At 39.1% G+C, this 20223-nt stretch overlaps 1 protein-coding gene across 3 annotated transcripts in view; it reads left to right on the top strand.

Moving 5' to 3' along the window:
* The window catches only part of KLHL13 (kelch like family member 13), a 199100-nt gene that overhangs the window by 103349 nt on the left and 75528 nt on the right, over positions 1-20223 (top strand). The gene's annotated exons all lie outside the window — the stretch shown is intronic.

Below are 20223 nucleotides of genomic sequence, written 5' to 3'. Positions count from 1 at the left end.
TGAGTTGGCTCTTTGCATCAGGTGGTTTAAGTATTGGAGCTTCAGCTTTAGCATCAGTCCTTCCAGTGACTATTCATATCGTTGCTCTATTTTTAGTTTTTTAAGGAAGCGACTTAGCAGCAGTAGCATATTGTTCTCCAAAGTCGCTGTACCAATTTATATTCCCACCAACAGTGTAAGAGTGTTCCCTTCTCTCCACACTCTCTCCAGCATTTATTATTTGTAGATTTTTATTTTTTTAGGCTAGCCATTCTGACCAGTGTGAAATGATGCTTTTTTGTGATTTTCATTTTCATTTCTTATAATTAGGACTCATCACAGTTTGTAATAATGTATTTATTTGTGTTGGTATGGAGTAACAGGTTCCAGTGTTGTCCAAAGAGTTATAATAGGTTATATATTTTGATGCCAAATGTTCCCAGATTTGGTCAGTAGGAGCCCATCCATGTTGGTTTCTAAGTGTTTTGACATGTCTCCATTATTCTTCCTTACATTTTGAAATCATCTAGAATTGAACCAAAATATTATAGTTTCTCTGCCAGTCATCCTGGTTCCTTTTAGTGGAGAATTGTTTCTAGAAGCAAAATCTGTGTGCTGTGTGTGTTCATTGCTATCAGAGTATTGCTGTTCCTGGGCCCTGTCAGTGAGCAGAGCTAGAAAATATATGTGTGTGTGTAGAACACACATGTAAAACTTTACATCTTTATTTCATTATGTTGAAAACCATGAGTTCCTTTCAATACCTCTAATTCTGATACAACACCATAGAGTTCATTCTAGCTTCCTCCCTTTCCATGTTTTCACCCTTGAATCTCTAATAGTAGGAAACGTGTCTCCTTGGGGAATTCAGTCTAGCTGTTAAGACTTGGTTCTTTCACTGCTGTGGACCTCAGTTTGGTCCTTTGTTGGGGAACTGAGATCCCACAAGCTGTGTGGCAAGGCCAGAAAGAAATGTGCCTTCTGTTATTTGGCCAGTGCCATATGCAGCCCGTGTCCTATTGATGCACCCTGCCCTCTCCCTCCCTGGAAGTTGGCCTCCAGCTGTACAGTCTGATTGTGGCTGCTCTTCCCCTGCATGAATACTGTCCTCATTTTGTTTGGAATTCAACTTGCCATGTCAGGCCACCCTGCAGTAACACCTTCTTTATCCTCTGAAGCCCCATAAAGGGCCTTCTTCATACCCTGCCCCCCTGCCCTCACCAGAGGACAGCTACTTTGCTTGGCCCTACTTAGAGCTTTCTGACCAGACTGTTTAGGAGGTGGAAGGACGTGACCTTTATTTTGACTGTTCAGTTGTCACTTTTTTTTCTCACAAACTACATTGTTAATTATTACTCCCTTTCTATTGGATGTGTAGTTATCTCACACACCTTTTGTTGTTGTTTTTGTTGTTTTGCACAAATTTTAAATGCTTTTTAAAAGTTATTTATTTTTGGTTGTGTTGAGTCTTCGTTGCTGCATGGGCTGTTCTCTGGTTGTGGTGAGCAGGGGCTACTCTGTAGTTGCAGTGTGTGGGCTTCTCATTGTAGTGGCTTCTCTCTTTGTGGAGAATGGGCTCTAGGGCGCTCGGGCTTCAGTAGTTGTGGCACACGGGTTTAGTTGCTCCACAGCATGTGGGATCTTCCTGGGTCGGGGATTGAACCCATGTCTCCTGCAATGGGCAGGTGGATTCTTTACCACTGAGCCGCCAGGGAAGCCCCTGTTGTTTTTATTATAAATAGTGTTTTTATGCAATCAACATCCACATTTTCATTATATTTTATGGTATTTTTGCTTGTCAACTTGAGTTTTTTTCTTCAGATTAATATTCATTAGCTTACTAGTTAGTGATTATTTCTGATTGGGTTATTATTTGACGATACTGTAGAAATACAATGTCAGAAAATGATGCAGTTGGAAATAAGATGATTTTTCAGGTAACATAGAATCATGACTTCTTCATCATAATAACCATTTTTGAATGGGGGTAATTTTATTTATTTTTTCTTTTCTTAATATAAATTTATTTATTTTAATTGGAGGTTAATTACAATATTGTATTGGTTTTGCCATACATCAACATGAATCCACCACGGGTATACACGTGTTCCCCATCCTGAACCCCCCTCCCACCTCCCTCCCCATACCATCCCTCTGTGTCATCCCAGTGCACCAACCCCAAGCATCCTGTATCATGCATCAAACCTGGACTGGCGATTCATTTTATATATGACATTATACGTGTTTCAATGCCATTCTCCAAAATCATCCCACCCTCTCCGTCTCCCACAGAGTCCAAAAGACTGTTCTATACATCTGTGTCTCTTTTGTTGTCTCACATGCAGGTTTATCATTACCATCTTTCTAAATTCCATATATATGCGTTAGTATACTGTATTGGTGTTTTTCTTTCTGGCTTACTTCACTCTGTATAATAGGCTCCAGTTTCATCCACCTCATTAGAACTGATTCAAATGTATTCTTTTTAATGGCTGAGTAATACTCCATTGTGTATATGTACCACAGCTTTCTTATCCATTCATCTGCTGATGGACATCTAGGTTGCTTCCATGTCCTGGCTATTATAAACAGTGCTGCGATGAACATTGGGGTACACGTGTCTCTTTCCCTTCTGGTTTCCTCAGTGTGTATGCCCAGCAGTGGGATTGCTGGGTCATAAGGCAGTTCTATTTCCAGTTTTTTAAGGAATCTCCAGAATGGGGGTAATTTTAAAACATATTACATAGTAACCTCTTCTTGGTTATTGAAGGTTAAAGACATGAGTTCAAAAATTTGGATTTCTTTAGCATGGTATAGAAAGCCCTTCATATTGGGCTCCCAAGCTGTCTTTCTAGCCCTGTTTTCTGCCACTTCTCATTCTTATAACCTATACTATTGCTGTACCGTCTACTTTTCCTTTGCCAAACGTGCCACATTCTTTCATATTGCTATGATGATGCTGAGTACCTAATAGGTAATAAAGCAAGTGCTCAGAGCACTGGGTAGGCATGGGTACCAAATGATGGGGGGCAAAAAGAGTATCTGATATTTCATGAGCATCAGATTTATTCTCATCAAGAGTCTATTCTCATCTTTATCTTTGATTTCCTTTCCTCTGATTTACAGTATGGGGTTATTTATATTTTGAAATACATGTAAGGATGAATGTAAAGAGGCAATACGGTACACAAGAGGAAAGGCCATAGTCTTTTGTGATTAAGGCCTCACTCCGTTTATTCAGATCCTCTGTGCCTTTGTTTTTGATGGATCTATGAACTCTACTCCCTGCCTCCAGCTGAACTGCATGATATTCGATCGCACTGTGTTTGATTGCACATCAATCAGATCACTTAGCACGTGGCATAATCATTACTTTCTTAATAATCTCTCTGGACTAGACTGTGGAGTCCATGATGAAAATGACATGCTCCTATCTAGCCTTCCATTGCCTGCATCTAAACCAGTGACTTATGCAAAGTAGAGGATCATTAAATGTTGTTGAACTGAACAATTTATTGCCTTGTTTATAGATGCAGATGGTGGCCCTTGTAGGAGAGAGTAAATGATCTCTCTTAAACTGTAGGACACTTGATTCAGTAGCATCTACAGAGATTGAATTTGACATGTCTGAGTACTCTAGTTGTTTTTTTTTTTTTTTTTTTTTAAATACATCAAACTGTTCCAGGAAGAGGTGGTACTCAGAAAGAAGCAATCTACAAAAGCTGTAAGATTCTTAAGTAACAAGATGATTTACTAGTGGGTTTTCTTCCCAGCTTGTCCAGTGTTCTCACAATCAGGATGTATGTTTAGATTTTTTTAGATTTATTTTTGTATATACATGTTCATTCAGTTACATTAATTCTTTAAAAATCAAAGAACCTTTTCAGTTCGATTTGGTCCAGAGATGCCAGAACCTTCTAATCTGTTCCCTAAAGGCAGTTTAAGGGGGGAAAACATTTTAAAATTCCATTAAATTTAAATTTTAAAAATATTTAAAATTCCACATGACCACTGGTTATTTTGCTGTGGCCAACAGCTATCATAGAATGGCTTAACGTGGTCCCATCCTGGAATGACTGTCCTGTCCCAGACTACAAAAAGATTCCAAAGACCATCTCTTTTTAATAGTTTTGTTTATTTTTGGCGGTGCTGGGTCTTCACAGCTGTGCGGGCTTTTTTCTCTACTTGCAGCCAGCATGGAGCCACCTGAGCAGAGTCTTCACTGGTGGTAGGTCCCAGATGCTTGTTAGCACATGAAAGCTGGTTTGTTATGGGTATTGTCACAGGTCTGAAGTGAAATAAAAAGACAACCATTTCATTTTTTTTTTTTTTTCTCCCAGAAAGCTGAATTTATTGTTTGTAAAGAACCATCCTTTATTCTGAGATTATCTTTTTTCTTTTGAGTTGTTAAAATATCTGTTTGCCTTTTCTTTAATGAAATGATGGTGATGAGAGTTTGTGTACCCTTATTATCTGAAAACCTTAAGGCAAGGTGTGTTTCAGAATTTAGGTTCTTTTTCAGACAGGTAATAGAGTACATGTCTCCTGTATGACATAACAGCCCTGGTAGGAACTGAGTTGACACCCATAATCAGAGTAATATTTCTGCAGTGAAATGCAAGAATATTTATACTAAGTGAGATAGAAAAACCTGTGGATAGCGTCCGGTTTGTTCATGTCAGGTTTTACTGCCAGATGAGTTCAGGTCAGTTCAGATTTTGCTGCCAAATGAGTTGAGTTAAAGGCAAGAACAAAAAGAGAACCATTTGATTTCCAATTGTTTGGATTTTGAAACTGTGGATAAGTGGTCATGGATTAATAGTTGCCTTTGAAAGTATCCCTGCTTTGCAAAATAAAGTTGGCTACCCTTTGTAGGACCCCAAGATGTTTTTGACATTTTGCTGGTCCACAAAACTCAAAAAGTATGGGAAAACACTCCCCTGAACTACTGAAGTGAACATAGCTTTACTTTTATACTCATCTCTAGTCAGCGATAATGTAATTTCTGCAGGTTGCAAGATTCCTCAAATATACTTTTTTTTTTATAAAGTCTATTGACTTTGTTGCAGTATTGCTTCTGTTTTATGTTTTGGGCTTTGGGCCGGCCGTAAGGCATGTGGGATCTTAGTTCTCTGACCAGGGCTCAAACCCGCGCCCCCTGCATTGGAAGGTGAAGTCTTAACTACTGGACTACCAGGGAAGTCCCCCTCAAATATACTTTTGATCAAAGTAAATTGAAATTAAGTTTATTCTATAGCATTTTTAGGAGATTAGAAGAAGAGAGAAAGTTGCAGTAGAAAACACCCTGTAATTACCAGTGATAGGCTGAGATTCTCTGATAGGGATTGGTTTTAGCCTTAAAGAACCTCTTGGTTGCATTTGTTTGGTCAAAAAGCTAAGTGGACTTTAGATCCTGTAAGGAGATCTCTTGAGGAAGGGCAATGACACATTATTATGTGAGCTTAGGTTAACTGATTAATTTTTAGTATTTGTGGTTTATGTTCCTGTCCATCAGATGTGCTCACAGTTTTCCATCTTACAAGTTTAAAATGAGTTAGCAGCTATGAAAGCACTTTGACAGTAAAGACCACTCTAAACAGGCAAAATCATTATTTTAGAAACAATTCCATAGTTACAGTATATTGTCTTTCATACCACACATTCATTGTGTATCATTGTCCATTCTGGTTTCTGGATGGAGAGGTGATTTTACCTTTTTATTCTACATAGTCTTTTAAGGTTCTCTTCTTCTGCATCCTGGCCAGTTAGATTACATAGGTAAAAGTCTAATACTGTGAAGGCGTTTTTACCTAATTATAATCTCATAAGTGGGTATGAGTTGGTATACATCAGCTTGTCTTTTATATAGCATGAAGTAATAGAATCAAAACAACACAGCTACATAATTCTCATTCTAGCAAATTTGTTCAGAATGCAGACTTTGTAAAGCAATTATTGTAGCTAGCTGTGCTGTAATTTGACTCTTACTTACTTACAAACAGTATTTCTCAGTTAACCAGTGTGCTAGTTATTGATTAATTGACCCTCAGGTTCAAATTCACCCTTTTTGCCTGCTCTGTGGATATAGATCTGAGGCTTTTACCTGTTTGCTTTCTTTACTGCTCGACACTGAAGTTTTGTTAGTATAGGGTTCTGGAAAGACATAGCAGGAGGAGAGGGTTTTGCTTCCTGGTTCCTGTGGGCTTGCTCAGTACTGTTCAGGCAACTTGGGTATCTTTAGTGCTCAATTTCTTCACTCAATTGGCAGTACTTTTTCCCAGTGTCCCCTTAGACAGTGTTGTGTCAGAGTGCTTCTGGTCAGACAGTTTCTAGAGGGTGCATCTTGGGTATGTTCCAAATAATAGGCTCATCTTTGAAATTTCTGAAAATGTCCAAAGCTGCCTCATTTTTCCAGAAATTCCAAAGATGAGCACCATAGCAACTTCTCTGCCCTTCCACGAGCTGTGTCCTCTCCTCATAAGGTCTGGATCTTGGCTCTGGGTTGGGTACTTCCTTGGACACTTAGCCTTGAGGGAGAGATCTCTTACTTGCATGCTTTATCTCAGCCTTAGGGGTAATAGTTGTTCCTGACATATGACATTCCTGTATTTTTTAGAATTGGCTTTACTTAGCACTAGTCAATTGCTCATCACTCCAGTTCCCTGTTATTTAAATCCCCTGTCACAGCTAATAATTCTTTTTGTGAAACTCTCAGTTCAAATTATTGTTTGGTTTCTCTCCTGATTAGGCCTAGGCAGATGCAACCAGTTCAAGGTCCCTCTGAACCACCATGTATCAATTGCAAGGTGATTCTTAAGAGATGATCTATTGTGTCTGTAGTTGAAAAAATCAAGACCACACATTCCACATATCCTTTTGGGAAATGTCTTAGTCACTCTTCTCCCTTTCTCTCCCTGTTTGCTTTTGTAAACTCTATTTCTAAGCCAAGCTTTGCTTTTAATAAGCTATCACTTGACCTCCCTGGGTTTCAGTTTCCTTCTTGGTGAGGCAGAGATAATAAAAGATGATTAATTAATGAAATCAAGGACATGAAAGTGCTTTGTAATTAGTAGGGTATCATACAAAAATAAGGTAGTATTATTCACATTTATTAAGTGGTTTTAGTTGCATTTTCTTTTAAGATTTAAGGAGCCTTCAGAGGCGCTTGCAACCTAATAAAATAGATATACAAATACATATAATTATTAGATGAGGTAGAATATGGTGGGTGCTAAAATAGGGGAACAAATAAAATTATGGGAGCCCTGACAGTTGTAATTTAATTGTGGCCAGAGGATTTGTGGTTTAGTTCCAAAGAGCAGGGAGAGCCACCTGATCTTGGATGATCTAAGCTGCCAATTGTTAAATTGCTGTGACACAAAGGAGCCATGTACTAGGCACTTTACATATATTATCCTATTTAATCTTTATATTTATTCTTATATTCTTAAGTTATTTTATTATGTCTTAGACCAATTTTCAAAATATTGACCTAAAGATAGATTTTTGTTTGTTGGTTTTGTTTTTCATCAACCCTCCACCCACAGTTATATGTGAGTAGACTTTCAGCAGTGAAAGTCTTCAAACTGGAAAATTCTACTTTTTATGCAGCTTTTAAGGTATATTCTGTTTTTGTATATAGCCATGGATACCTTCTTTTGAAAAGTTGGTTAAATGCTTTCACTTTAGAATAAGAATAAAGATTCTCTATGATAATCTTTATATTAAAAAAAGGAAATGATTCTTTTTCTTCTCTGTTTTTGGATAGTAGATAGTGTGTCAGTGGGGCTTCCACAGTGGCTCAGTGGTAAAGAATCTATCTGCAATGCAGAAGATGCAGGAAATGTGGGTTCGATCTCTGGGTCAGGAAGATCCCCCGAGGAGGGCGTGGCAAACCACTCCAGTACTCTTGCCTGAGAAATCCCATGGACAGAGGACTACAGTCCATAAAGTCACAAAGAGTAGGGCATGACTGAGTGCTATGGGACTTGGGTGACGCAGTTGACTACAGGAAGAAAGGTAGTATGCTATTTAAATGAGAGGTGGGTGCTCTTTGAATACAAAGGATTCTTTCAAATCACAGGATGAGTGCATCTCCCAGAGGAAGATGTTGCAAAGTGCAAGTGGCTGTGAGTCCTGGAAGCATTGTGTCCTCACAGCTTGGATTCTAGGAGATGCTCGCCTAACGTCCTTCACCTTTCTCTGAGGAACTCAAGAGGTCTAAGTCTTCAGACTTCTTAAGAACTCCTTGGTTGAGTTGTGTTTGTTGAGAACTCTTTGTGTTGAGTTGGACATTTGTTCTTCGTCAGTTTGCAGACAAGAGAGTAACTTCCTGTTTGCTTTGCAAACAAAGTATGTGAGTAGAGCACATGCAGTTTTAAACAATAGCTCCTGTCAGAGCAGTGTTTTCTGAAGTATGGTGTGTGTGCTACTGGCAGTATAAAGACTCCAGGCAGTACCTAGGCTTACACTTTGAATTTCAATAGTTTTGTTGTTCATTTTAATGTTTATTAGGGTAAAAAAAAGCCTGGTGTGTTACACTTGTGATTTCATGGATATTATTGCTGAAGTCAAGATCAGAGCAGGTAACAACATCTCTTCCACACCACCTGCATCTTTAGTGCTATGCTCAGGCATGCCTGACAATGCGTGGCTGCAATTACTTCAAGGAGAGAGCAAAACTTTATATCCAGGAAATGGTGATTTTTAAATCTACAGAGTATTTGTCAGAAATGTAATTGTGAATTGGAATTAAGCCTGTGCTCTAGATTTGGTTGCTTCCCCCCCCCCCCTGCTATTTTCTTGTTGAACTAGCACTGATCAGGGGATAAAATGGAATTTCTAAAATGTAAAGGTGCTAGACTGTGAAGGAAATGCTCATACTAGAGCATGATTTTGATGAAATCAGTCATGTATTTTCAGATATGAAGACCTAATTTAGTAATTGCCTGAACCATCTGCTACTGATGAAAAGGGACTAACTGCTAAGAAAACAACTAGCATATAAATATGATGAAAAGTATCTAACATTTGTATTTTCATAAGCTTGATAAGAATGTGGCTCTTTCCTTACATGTCATTTGTTTGGACACACACATCCTGGTGTGAAATCTTCTAATTCCATGTGTTATTTTGAAACACAAAAAGAGTATGCTATACAAAATCTACCCCAAAGTTTCCTTAAAACATTAAACATATGACCCAGAAATCCCACTCCTAGGTATATACCCAGGAGAAAGGAAAACAGGTAGGCAAACAAATGCATGTACATGCATGTTCACAGCTAGTCTCAAGAGCCAAAGACGGAAACAGCTCAAATGTCCATTGACGGATGAATGGCTGAATGAATTGTGGTATATACGTACAATGTAATATTTCACCAGAAACAGAAATGAAGTACTGATACTCTGTACATTGTGGATGAACCTCCAAAACATTATGCTCAGTGAAAGAAGCTTGGCACAAAGGATCACATAATTTATGACTCCATTTATGCGAAATATCAAAATAGATAAATCCATTGAGACAGAATGCATATTGGTAGTTGCCAGTGGCTGCAGGCATGGGAGGATAAGGAGCAGCTGCTTAATGCATATGGGTTTTTATTTGGGGGTGATGAAAATATTTGAGGACAAGATAGAAGTCGTAGTTGCCCCCCCATTCAGAATGTGCTATTTGACATTGAGTTGTTCAATATAAAATTGTGAATTATGATATGTGAATTTCACTTCAATAGGAAAAAACCTCACTCTACTCCATAGCATGTGTGAGGTACTACGTGGGGAATAGGATGGTGTTGATTTGTGTACAAGCAAGTATTTCTTGTTTTAGGAGTTGTGTCTGTTTTTACAGTTGCCTTTTCATTGTGGTACATTATAGCAGTTTTCCATTTGCAGTAATAAGTATAGCATTTTCCCTTTAAGATAAATGTAAATTTTTAAAGAGTTGATTTAAAGAAGAAAAAACTAATAAAGGTAGGAATGAGATGACAAAGTCCATACAGATGACTGAGGAATAGGGAACTTCAAGAATCATTGCTATTCTATGTTCAAGCCAATTAATATTTACTGAATACATATTAGGTACTGGATGCTGTTCATCAAAGATGAGTAAGATGTGTTTTTGGATGCTGTGAGCCTAATAAGGGAGATATGCCAGAAAGGTAAATCATTTTTAGGAAGAGGCTAAATATGCCAAGTGCAAAAAAAAAAAAAAAATGAGAACAGGCAGAGGTCAAGAGTAGGTACCTTTGGATTACCAGTCTATCTAAGAAAATACTAGAACATATAAAAGAAAAATGAACAGAGAAATTTGCTTTCGGCATTAGGAACAAGGAGCAGAAATAATAAATGCAACAGATAATGTATTCAAGTTCCATAGATTGTCGCCCTTTCTGACTTGACCATTTTCTCTCTCTGTTCTGGGCTCCCCTCTCCTTCACAACCTCACGTTCAAAGATAGTGTATGGTTTAAGTGGTGGTCTTTGGAGCTATACTGCTTGAAGTCGAATTTCAGTTCAGGTGGTCACTCATTGTCTACCTCATGTCACTTGATTTTCCTATTCCTTACTTTTCTGTAAAATGGGGATATTAACAGTACCTACATTATAAGATCATAGTAAAGATAAGTTAAATTGTTTAGTGAGTAAGGCATTTATAAGTAAAGCGTTATAAACACTGTTTAGTACATGGTAATTGATCCACACGTTAGCCACTGTCATCATCTCCAATCAGTAAGTCCTGTCTATTTATCTCCTAACATTTTTTTGAATGTCCCCCACTACTAGTTTAGTTTAAGACTTTATGCTGTCATAATTGCCGTTGAGTCTTAATGAATTTGCCTCTCTCCTCACCAGTCCCTCTGTGTCTCTTGACTGACTGACCTATCCCTGCTTAGTCTTAAAAACTCAGCTCAGGTGTCACCTCCAGGAAACTTGCCTGATTCCCTGCTCAGTTAGGGCTTTCCATGTGCGTCCATGTTACCTCCACTGTAGTGTATCTCATGTTGTATTGTGACTGTACTTGATGTTCCCTGCGCTCTGGCCATCTTTAGGGTTGTAGGAAGCTGGACTTACTCTGGTTTGAACTTCCAGTCTAAACACGACAGAAGTAGATGCTTATTAATTGTTTGGGAGGATGAATGTAGAAAGTTAGCTTTCAGTCTTTATTTCAGAGGCTGAGGTGAGTGCTGCAAGAGTTTAAAAAAGAGGGCATCTGGTGAGTGTTGGAGAATCAAAATTAGGTAGAACTTGATTTGGAACTTAAGAGCAGAGGAAGAGCCACAGTCCAGGCAAGGGCAGTGTTCACTTGAGTTCAGTCAAGTTTCTTGAATGGATGGTGACAGGAAAAAACAGCATCTCTAAAATAGAAGAGACCACCTGCCAAGAGTGTGTGTATTGGAGGAGAGGAGATATATGTTGAAAAGTATGGGTACTTCCATGGTGGTTCAGTAGTTAAGACTGGACTTCCACTGCAGGGGCCACGGGTTTGATCCCTGGCCAGGGAACTTAGGTCCCACATGCTTGCAGTGCAGCCAAAAAAAAGTATGTGTATTTCTCAACCTACCAATGACGTGAATTCTAAAGGTTTATTTACAGATCATTTGTCTGGACAGGATACATCATATACATGATGGTGAGGTTTCTGGCCCTGCCACAGACACTGTATTTAACCTGCTTGAGTACTAGTCCATGGGCAGTACTAGTTCGAGCTCCAGGGTCTGGCAGCAGGGGGTCTGGAAAGGTGTGGTAGATTCTGAACTTGAAGACATCGTGGTGCTGGAAGTTGAGCTGTGTTGTTCTCCTGTGACCCTATTTTCAGCTTTCTCTATCTCAGTTTCTCTTTCTCTATCTCTAGTCAAGTTTCTCTATCCAGCAAGGCCCCTTGCCAACTTCCCTCAAATAGCACCCCGTCCAAGGTTGCCTTGATTCCAGAAGGCTCCCTCTCACTTACCAGCCTTCCCCATTCCCTGAGGTCAGCAGCTCTATGCTATTTGAAGAAATTGGCTGAACACATTCACACCAAGGTGTGAAAAACTGATAGCTACCTCATCCCAGCAGTTGTACTTGGTACAATTTCAACAAACTTCTATTTAGCTAAAATGAACTTGTAATTGCTGGAATTTCTGGCAGTGGTACAGAGCAAACAATGAGGAGAGGTGAGGTAGGCAAAAGAGTTGGAAGAAAGTTTATTGGAGGGAGAGTTGGCCCTGTAGGAGAAGATATCTGGGGACAAGGAAAACCTCTGCTAATTTCCCTTTGCCTTGGACCTCCGTTCCCTGAATTGTTTCTGTGTAACATGTCTGTGTGACTTCTCTTGAATCCACAGAAATTATAAGTTGTAATTTTTTAAAAAAAATTTGTAACTCCCATGGCAGTTCTGGGTAAAGGGTTCTGTGTTTCCCAGTTGTGTGAAACTCTGGGATGGTTTATAATGGGCAATAGGGTTGAATAAATAAGGTGGGGCTGAAACAGGAGGGAAGGGAGCAGGGCACAGCATTTAAAAGAATGATATGGCCATAGGACATGACAGAGACTGGTTAGAACCAGCTGGGTCCAAGATGGTGGAAGATTCAATTTCCAGTAGACCTTGAGCCTCATTATGTGCTCATTGTAATATATTAGCATGCTAAATGATACACCCACCAGTGCCATGACACTTCTGAGGCCAACCATAAAAGGTCAAAAAGTGGGTCATGGCCCAATTCCTGGAAATCCCTGCCCTTTCCCCCAAATAATTGAAATACTCCTCCCATCATTAACCTGTGAAATTAGCCAGCCCATAAAAACTAGCCATGCCGTATTTTGAGGCTCTCTCTCACCTTCTGAGATGGCCTACACTCTGCCTGGGGAGTGTGTTTCTCTCTGAATAAATCCAGTTCTTACCTATCACTTCATCTCCAAATTCTTTTGCAACAAAGCAAGAACCTTAAATGTACTGATAAAAGGGCTGGGGTTGAAGAGACCTTGAAAGTGGAGTCTACATCGACACAAGGAGTCATGGAAGGTTGAGATGATGAAAGCAATAGAGAAGGCAAAATTAAGTATACATTTCAGATTAGAAAAGATGGCAGGTCAGATTTATTCTTGGCTGTTGTGTGATTAGTTAATACACAGTTCTGTTTTTTGCTACCAATTTTTCATTGTTCTGGGACTTATTCCTTTAATTGTTAGTGTCTGTTTCCCTGGCTGCTGACTGTTCTCTGTGGCTTCTGAGCCAGTCTTTCCTTTAGGATTCAGGATCCTAGAAGCTTTTTTGACTCTTGTATTTCCAACTAGTCCATAGGGAGTTATACATTGTATTTCTGTGTCCCAGTGGCAAAATTCAGCTCCAGTGTTAGCAAAACACTAACTCCCTTTTTAAGACCACGTTACTTTTGTTTAAAAAGAAACCTCCAGCCTTTCTAACAATGGCCCAGAACACTCGGAAGACAGTGGTTAATGATCCTCTGTCAGGGAGCCCTCACAGCTGCAGAAGCCATCACCCCCTCTCCCTAACCCTATGCATGTGTTAAACTATTGTGAATCAGCTCTTTCCTATGGGGAACTGCTTTGTCTTTTATTCTTTATGTTGTTCATTATGTTAATATCTTTGCCATTTCTACCCTGCCCATTGCATAAGGGGAATGGCCAGGCAATGGGGTGAGAGAGGGATTTGAGACATTTTCTTAAGCCGAAATTATCATTTTCATATTGAAACAGAAGCTTCATGGGTCTTTAATCAAATATGTATATTTCTCTCTATTTCTAAAGTTGGAGGGGCTTGTTAGCGTTGGGCCCTCTTGTGCTTCACTTGTGTATTTTACTCATGACTTCTCAGCATAACTTTTGAGTTACTAGGTATTGGTGATGTGCCATGGCTTGCTTGGTTGAATACACTTTTATTTTTTATTGTTGTTCGATCTAGTGGAGCAGTTATTGTCAACATAAGATTTTGTGATTTACTATTTCCTCATCACTAGTTACAATAATTTAATAGGATGTAACTGTCCAAAGACTATACTTTTATCCTTCTCAGTTAGCAGTCTGTACAAATGACTGGTTTTAGGAGACACCCTTTCATTTTTTAGTGTTCACTGGTCTAAACTGTCACCAGTGTTCACTGGTGATTAACCAGTGAAATGCATTTCCTCAGTTTCTAGCTTTACCCATACTATCCTGACTTAGACAGATGATAATTGGTGTTTCCCTTCCTTGTAGTAGCTAGTTCCTTTGCTCAGTTCAGTTATTCAGTCACTCACTCCTCCCAGCATCTGTTGACTGAAGAAAAACACAACCTAAAAAGTGTGATTTATGTTTTATTGGGGGACCTTACTGAGGACTGTAGCCCAGGGGACAGCCTCTCAGAGAGCTCTGAGGAACTGTTCCATTGAGGTAAGGGAGGAGTCAAGATATACAGGAATTTTTGCTGAAAAAAATGAGCTTGTAACTGAAGGTCAAAAGATTACTACTACTAAAAACAAAACCAGACATCTCAAGTTAATGATTTTAGTGCTTTTCTGTGCAAAAGAAGATGTAGGAGTCTGGGCTCATTGACTTATTCCTTAGATAAGTATCCTGTTTTTCTCCATCCTGAATTCCCCTCAGGGTGTACTGTCAGGGCAGCGCAGCAGCTGATGGCCTGATGGAGGGCAGCATTCTGTGCTTACTGAAATGGAAAGCAACACTTTTTGTCCTCACTTCCATCACAGAGAGTACCTACCATTCTAGGCACCCTGGTAGGCACATACAGTGCTGTGACACAGATACCAAAAGAGCTCATTTAGGTATGTGTGCGACCTATAGTCCACCAGGCTCCTCTGTCTGTGGGTTTCTCCAGGCAAGAATACTGGAGTGGGTTGCCATGCCCTCCTCCAAGGATCTTCCCAACCCAGGGATTGAACCTGCATCTCTTATGTCTCTTGCATTGGCAGGTGGGTTGTTTCCTACTAACACCACCTGGGAAGTCCAGATTTTGAGTAATTAGGTGTTTACCCTGACATACAGTGGGCCACTCAGATAACATTTATCTCTGGTAATCACTTATTCTGGAAAAGACCCCCAATTTTAATTCCTCTAGATACATAAGGGAGTGGTAGAAGTTTCTTTTGAGCCTGCAGAATCTTGATTGCCTTTTGCTCAAAATAATCCTTATACAAAAGTGGTACATTTTGGGGAGGCTTGTTCTGAACCCCTTTATAAGGATAAAGCCTCTTTCATAATGTCTTGCTTACTCATCTGAAAACAATGCATAGTTTTAGAGAAGAGAAGAACTTATCTCTGCTGACTTGATTTCATTAAAATGGCCTCCTCTAATTGGGTTACTATGTGACAGGCATTGAGTTAGGTGTAATAAAAACATAAGAAAGACCCAACTACCACTGTCAGGGGTTTGTAGTCCAGTGCATAGTTAGTAGAAATAATCCAAGGTGACAAGAAGCTATCATATTCAAAGTGCCTTGGGAGTTTAGAAAACCTAACATCAAAGTCTGCTAAGGGATGTGAGGGAAGGTTTCATGGAAAGAGGTGTGGTTGGACACTTATGTATGAATAGAGATTGGCTTTGGTAGATGAGGAGGGCAGGGAGTTCCAAGCAAAGAGAATACCATACACAAGACCACTGGAGCATGAGAGAGTATGACGCACTTGAGGTCTGTGCCGAGAAACTGCTAATTGATGTATATAAGGGTGCTCTGCAAATTAGCCTTGGGAAGGGATTTCTGGCACAGGTGTACGTGGACCATCCTGCCACCTTAATCATTATAGCATCCTCTATCTTCATGACATATTCTGTCTTCTAGCCATTTATTTCCACATGATCAGGGTGAAAAGACTGCTCTTTCCCCTTTTTGGTAATGTTTAGGAGTCATGTTTGTCTCTTTTCTCTCCACGATAAGTATTAATATCATACAGAGGTGACTAATGAACACTGAATTAGATGTCAGGGGACATTCGTGTTTTCAATTCGTGTTTTCCAGTTCTCTCAGCAGCTATGTGACTGGAGCCAAGTCATTTAATAACTGCCTTTCACTAGCAAAATGGATATGTTAATATGTTTACATTGCCTACTTCAAGGTCGGGGTGAAAATGAAAATGAGACTCTTAAAAATTAAGAGGTATTGGGAATTCTCTGGTTGTCCAGTGGTTAGGACTTTCACACCAGATGAAATGGATTCCTACATGCTGTGTGGCATCTCCAAAAAATAAAAATAAATATAAAGTTTAAATTTAAGAGGTATAATAAACTTTTGTACTTGGAATGCTGTTGGATGAAGCTATAACTTAACATTTAGTTCAGTTCAGTTCAGTTCAGTTGCTCAGTCGTGTCCGACTCTTTGCAACCCCATGAATCGCAGCACGCCAGGCCTCCCTGTCCATCACCAACTCCCGGAGTTCACTCAAACTCACATCCATCGAATCGGTGATGCCATCCAACCATCTCATCCTCTGTTGTCCCCTTCCCCTCCTGTCCCCAATCCCTCCCAGCATCAGGGTCTTTTCCAATGAGTCAACTCTTTGCATGAGGTGGCCAAAGTATTGGAGTTTCAGCCTCAGCATCAGTCCTTCCAAAGAACACCCAGGGCTGATCTCCTTTAGGATGGAATGATTGGACCTCCTTGCAGTCCAAGGAACTCTCAAGAGTCTTCTCCAACACCATAGTTCAAAAGCATCAATTCTTCAGTGCTCAGCTTTCTTCACAGTCCAACTCTCACATCCATACCTGACCACTGGAAAACCATAGCCTTGACTAGGCAGACTTTTGTTGGCAAATTTAAAACAAGTAAAATACTTCGTGGGGCATCTAGATGGGAAAGTTAGCTTGAAAAGTAATTGACAGGTAGAAATATTCCTACTTCCTTATTAACTCCATATGTCTGCCCTTCTGACTGTGGAATGTCATTTACCTTATGTCTATGTTTCTGAACTTAACATGGTCTTTCTTCTCAATGGTCTATCATATGTAACTTAGCTTCTTGACAGTTTTCACTATAGTTATTACATGGTAATGGATTTAAGACTTAGGTTGGTGAGATATGATTTGTTCTATTTAATAGTTAGCCTTGAATAACTGACATCTCTTAGGTAGTTTGAATTACTCATGACTTAGCCTCAATCATTAATGCTACTGTACAGTGGTATGACCTGAGAGTTGTTACATTTTAGGGATATGTAAGAGAGTTATGACTCATTCAGCTAGGAATGGGAGGTTATGAAACTGTGACCTTCTACTTCCTTTGCTGTTTTTCCTAAGCCAGTGACAGTACAGAGTTATTAGTAACAGGAAAAGACACTTCCATTCATTTTTTTCCTTTTGAGACTCTGCCTTTCCCATTAGATTGAGTGGTGATACTACTGGAATCTGATAATTCACCGGAAATAAGCACTTCTGGGCTCTACAAATACAAGCAATTGCACTCAATACATTGGGTTGGCCAAAAAGTTCATTTGGGTTTAATGTACCACTGTATCAAAAACCCAAATGAACTTTTTGGCCTACCCAATAAATATCCCTGGCCATCCCTTCAGTGTTTCTCAAAATATAGCATCTAAGAATATTTCCACATGACAGAAAACTTTATAAACGACCCAACTCATCCTGCTCTGAGCCACTTTACATAAGCCAGAAGAAAGGAGAAGAGTACTGCTAATGCAAGAGATGACACGATGATGCTATTTTAACTGGAAAGTTAAGTGAATTATTTATATTTGATTAATGTAGACTCTATCATCAAAAATAATATAAGAGACCTACTGTATACTACTAGAAGGTAGTTATTACCCTTTTTTTTTTCTTTACAACTTCTAGATGAACTAGTTCATGTGAATTTGGATAAAACACATATTCTAGTTCAAAGCATGATTATTGCTTTTAAAATGATTATTGCTTTTTTCTGCCAGGCCTGAGGAAATACTTTAGCAATATTGTTTTCCACAAAATTAAATGACTAAATGGTCTGGCTTATTTTCTCTCTGTTTTAAAATCCATGGTACCATTGATACATGGTTTAAAAACATTCTTCCAAAGACCTAGTAGATTAAATCATTTTTATATCCCCTAAATATTGTCCTTTTTTGAAGATTTCTTGAGAAAAGTGTGGCATATATCCAAAATCACATTCTTTTTTCCCGTATTTAAATTTTTTCCTTACAAGTTAGTGGAAAGGAAAAGTGGTCCGTTTTCACACTCAATAAATAAGAAAGAAAGTGTAGACAGCTTTTATCTAGGGCATTTTTAAGTCATTGAGAGAATATTTTCAAGTATTAGCTGCTTTTTGAAATTATTGGCAGAATTCTCTTAACCCACTTTAACATAAAGTGGTTGAGATGAAAAGATTTTTTATTGGCTACATAAAAGAAAGCACCATGGTTTTTGCATTATTGCATAAATCTAAGAGATTATGCATATGTAAAAAGGACAAGACAAAGCTGAATGCTAAATGCCAACTTCAATGAGAGGTTGTGTAGTTGACACTGAGCATAATGGGGTTTGGTTCCACATGGAGAAAACACTAAATATTTACACCCCAGGACACATTTCTCTGGCAAAGCTTCTTGTCCTAGATGACTCTCCCAGCTACACACCAATAGCCCTTTTTAAACACACTCCCTTCTTATACTTGGATTTTCTCCCTCAATACTTCATGAGATTCTAAATCTTCTGGATCCAGTTCCCTTGTCCTCACTCTCCCATCTATTTCTGTGGTCTTCATGAATTCTTTTTGTTATGGTATGGACCCTCAGGTGAATTTTCTTTTTTTACTGCCAGTATCAATAGTAAAACACAGTCATGGTGCCCCGCCCCCACCCATTCTTTTTTCCAGAGATCACAGATCCATCATTCATCTCTTCTGTTGGTATCTATTTCTTATTAAGTCTCTGAATGTTTTAAACCAGAGCTATGATGCATACAGCCAAAAATGTTGCACAGTACTGCAGAATTGCTGCCCAGTCCAGATCTAGCTCTCTTAAATCCATGTTCTTTTCTTTTAGGCTTGAGAGTGGTAAAGAAAGTTACTGAGATTAGTGTGTACTATGAAGTCTGGGGAGGTTTACTTTCTTAGGCCACTTACCCTCATGCTTTGACTTTTGCCTTACTGTCATCTCCTTGCCATCTTGCTTCACTTTAGAGGTAAAGGGTCAAAAAAATTTCTTGAACATTGTATGCATTGTGTGCCTTAGGAAGAATGCATGGCATGGTCCGTGTGATGGAGGAACATTTATAAACTGTAGACTCAGATTACCATGGAAAGCGTCACAGAAAAGAATGCAGTTTGAGTTCAGTCTAGAAGGATGAATTGAGTTTAGAAAAGCAGAGTGGGGAAAGGATTTCTTGCAGGAGGACCTCTGGAGTAAAGGAGAAAAAGAACAAAGCAAGCTTGTGAGGTACAGAATGAGAAGTTTGTGTCAGGAGATACTAGACAGTGAACTGGAAGAGTAGAGTGACCAGCTTGAGTTCTGTGTGCTGGGCATAATGGTTTGATTAATTCCTTGAGTGATCCATTCATTCAAAAAATGGCTTGTCATAGCTCATGGGATAAAATCCAGACTTATTTGCTGGCATATAAGGTCTTCTGTGATGTGGTTGTGTATATCTTAAAATCCACTCCCTCAACACCATGTACCTGAAGCTCCTTCCATTTGTACTGAAGACTTTCCTGATTCTCCCAGAATGTTGTAATCCTTGGAACTCTGTTTGTCTGCACAGGCTATTTCTTCTAGAGTCCACCTGGTGAATGCCTCATTCTTCAGCCTTATTTGCAGCATTAATTTCATGGTTCCTCTGCTGCTATAGAATCCTGGGCGAATCCTGCTAAAGCAGGTATAGAAACACCATATTTTATGCTATCAGAGTACATGTTTGCTTTCTTCACTCAACTAGAAGCTTCCTGAAAGCATGGATTTGTGTCTTACTCACCATGTCACCCATATCACCTATCTGAGTCCCTACCTAACATGCAGCAAATTCTTGACAAACATTTGTTGAGTAAAATATTTACTGAACATGTAATTTATACCATATGCAGTTGTTTTTTAAGAGAATCGTCTAGAAGCAGTTTGATTGCTAGATTAAATATGGGAAATGCAGAGAGACCAGTTACATGCATTTTTTGAAATAGCTCATTTGTTAAAAAAAAAACAGTGGGGGGTAGATTCCTAGAAAATTTATAAAAAATAAATATAGGAGTTAATGAGTGGCTACTAGGGACTGGGAGAGGGAAGAGTTAAAGATAATAAATATTTGAGGTAATACAACAAATATCAGGACA

The sequence above is a fragment of the Bubalus bubalis genome, chromosome X, assembly GCF_019923935.1.
Source record: "Bubalus bubalis isolate 160015118507 breed Murrah chromosome X, NDDB_SH_1, whole genome shotgun sequence".
Taxonomy (NCBI): Eukaryota; Metazoa; Chordata; class Mammalia; order Artiodactyla; family Bovidae; genus Bubalus; species Bubalus bubalis.
The sequence above is the reverse complement of the archived record's forward strand: the minus strand, read 5'-3'. Positions and strand labels throughout refer to the sequence as shown.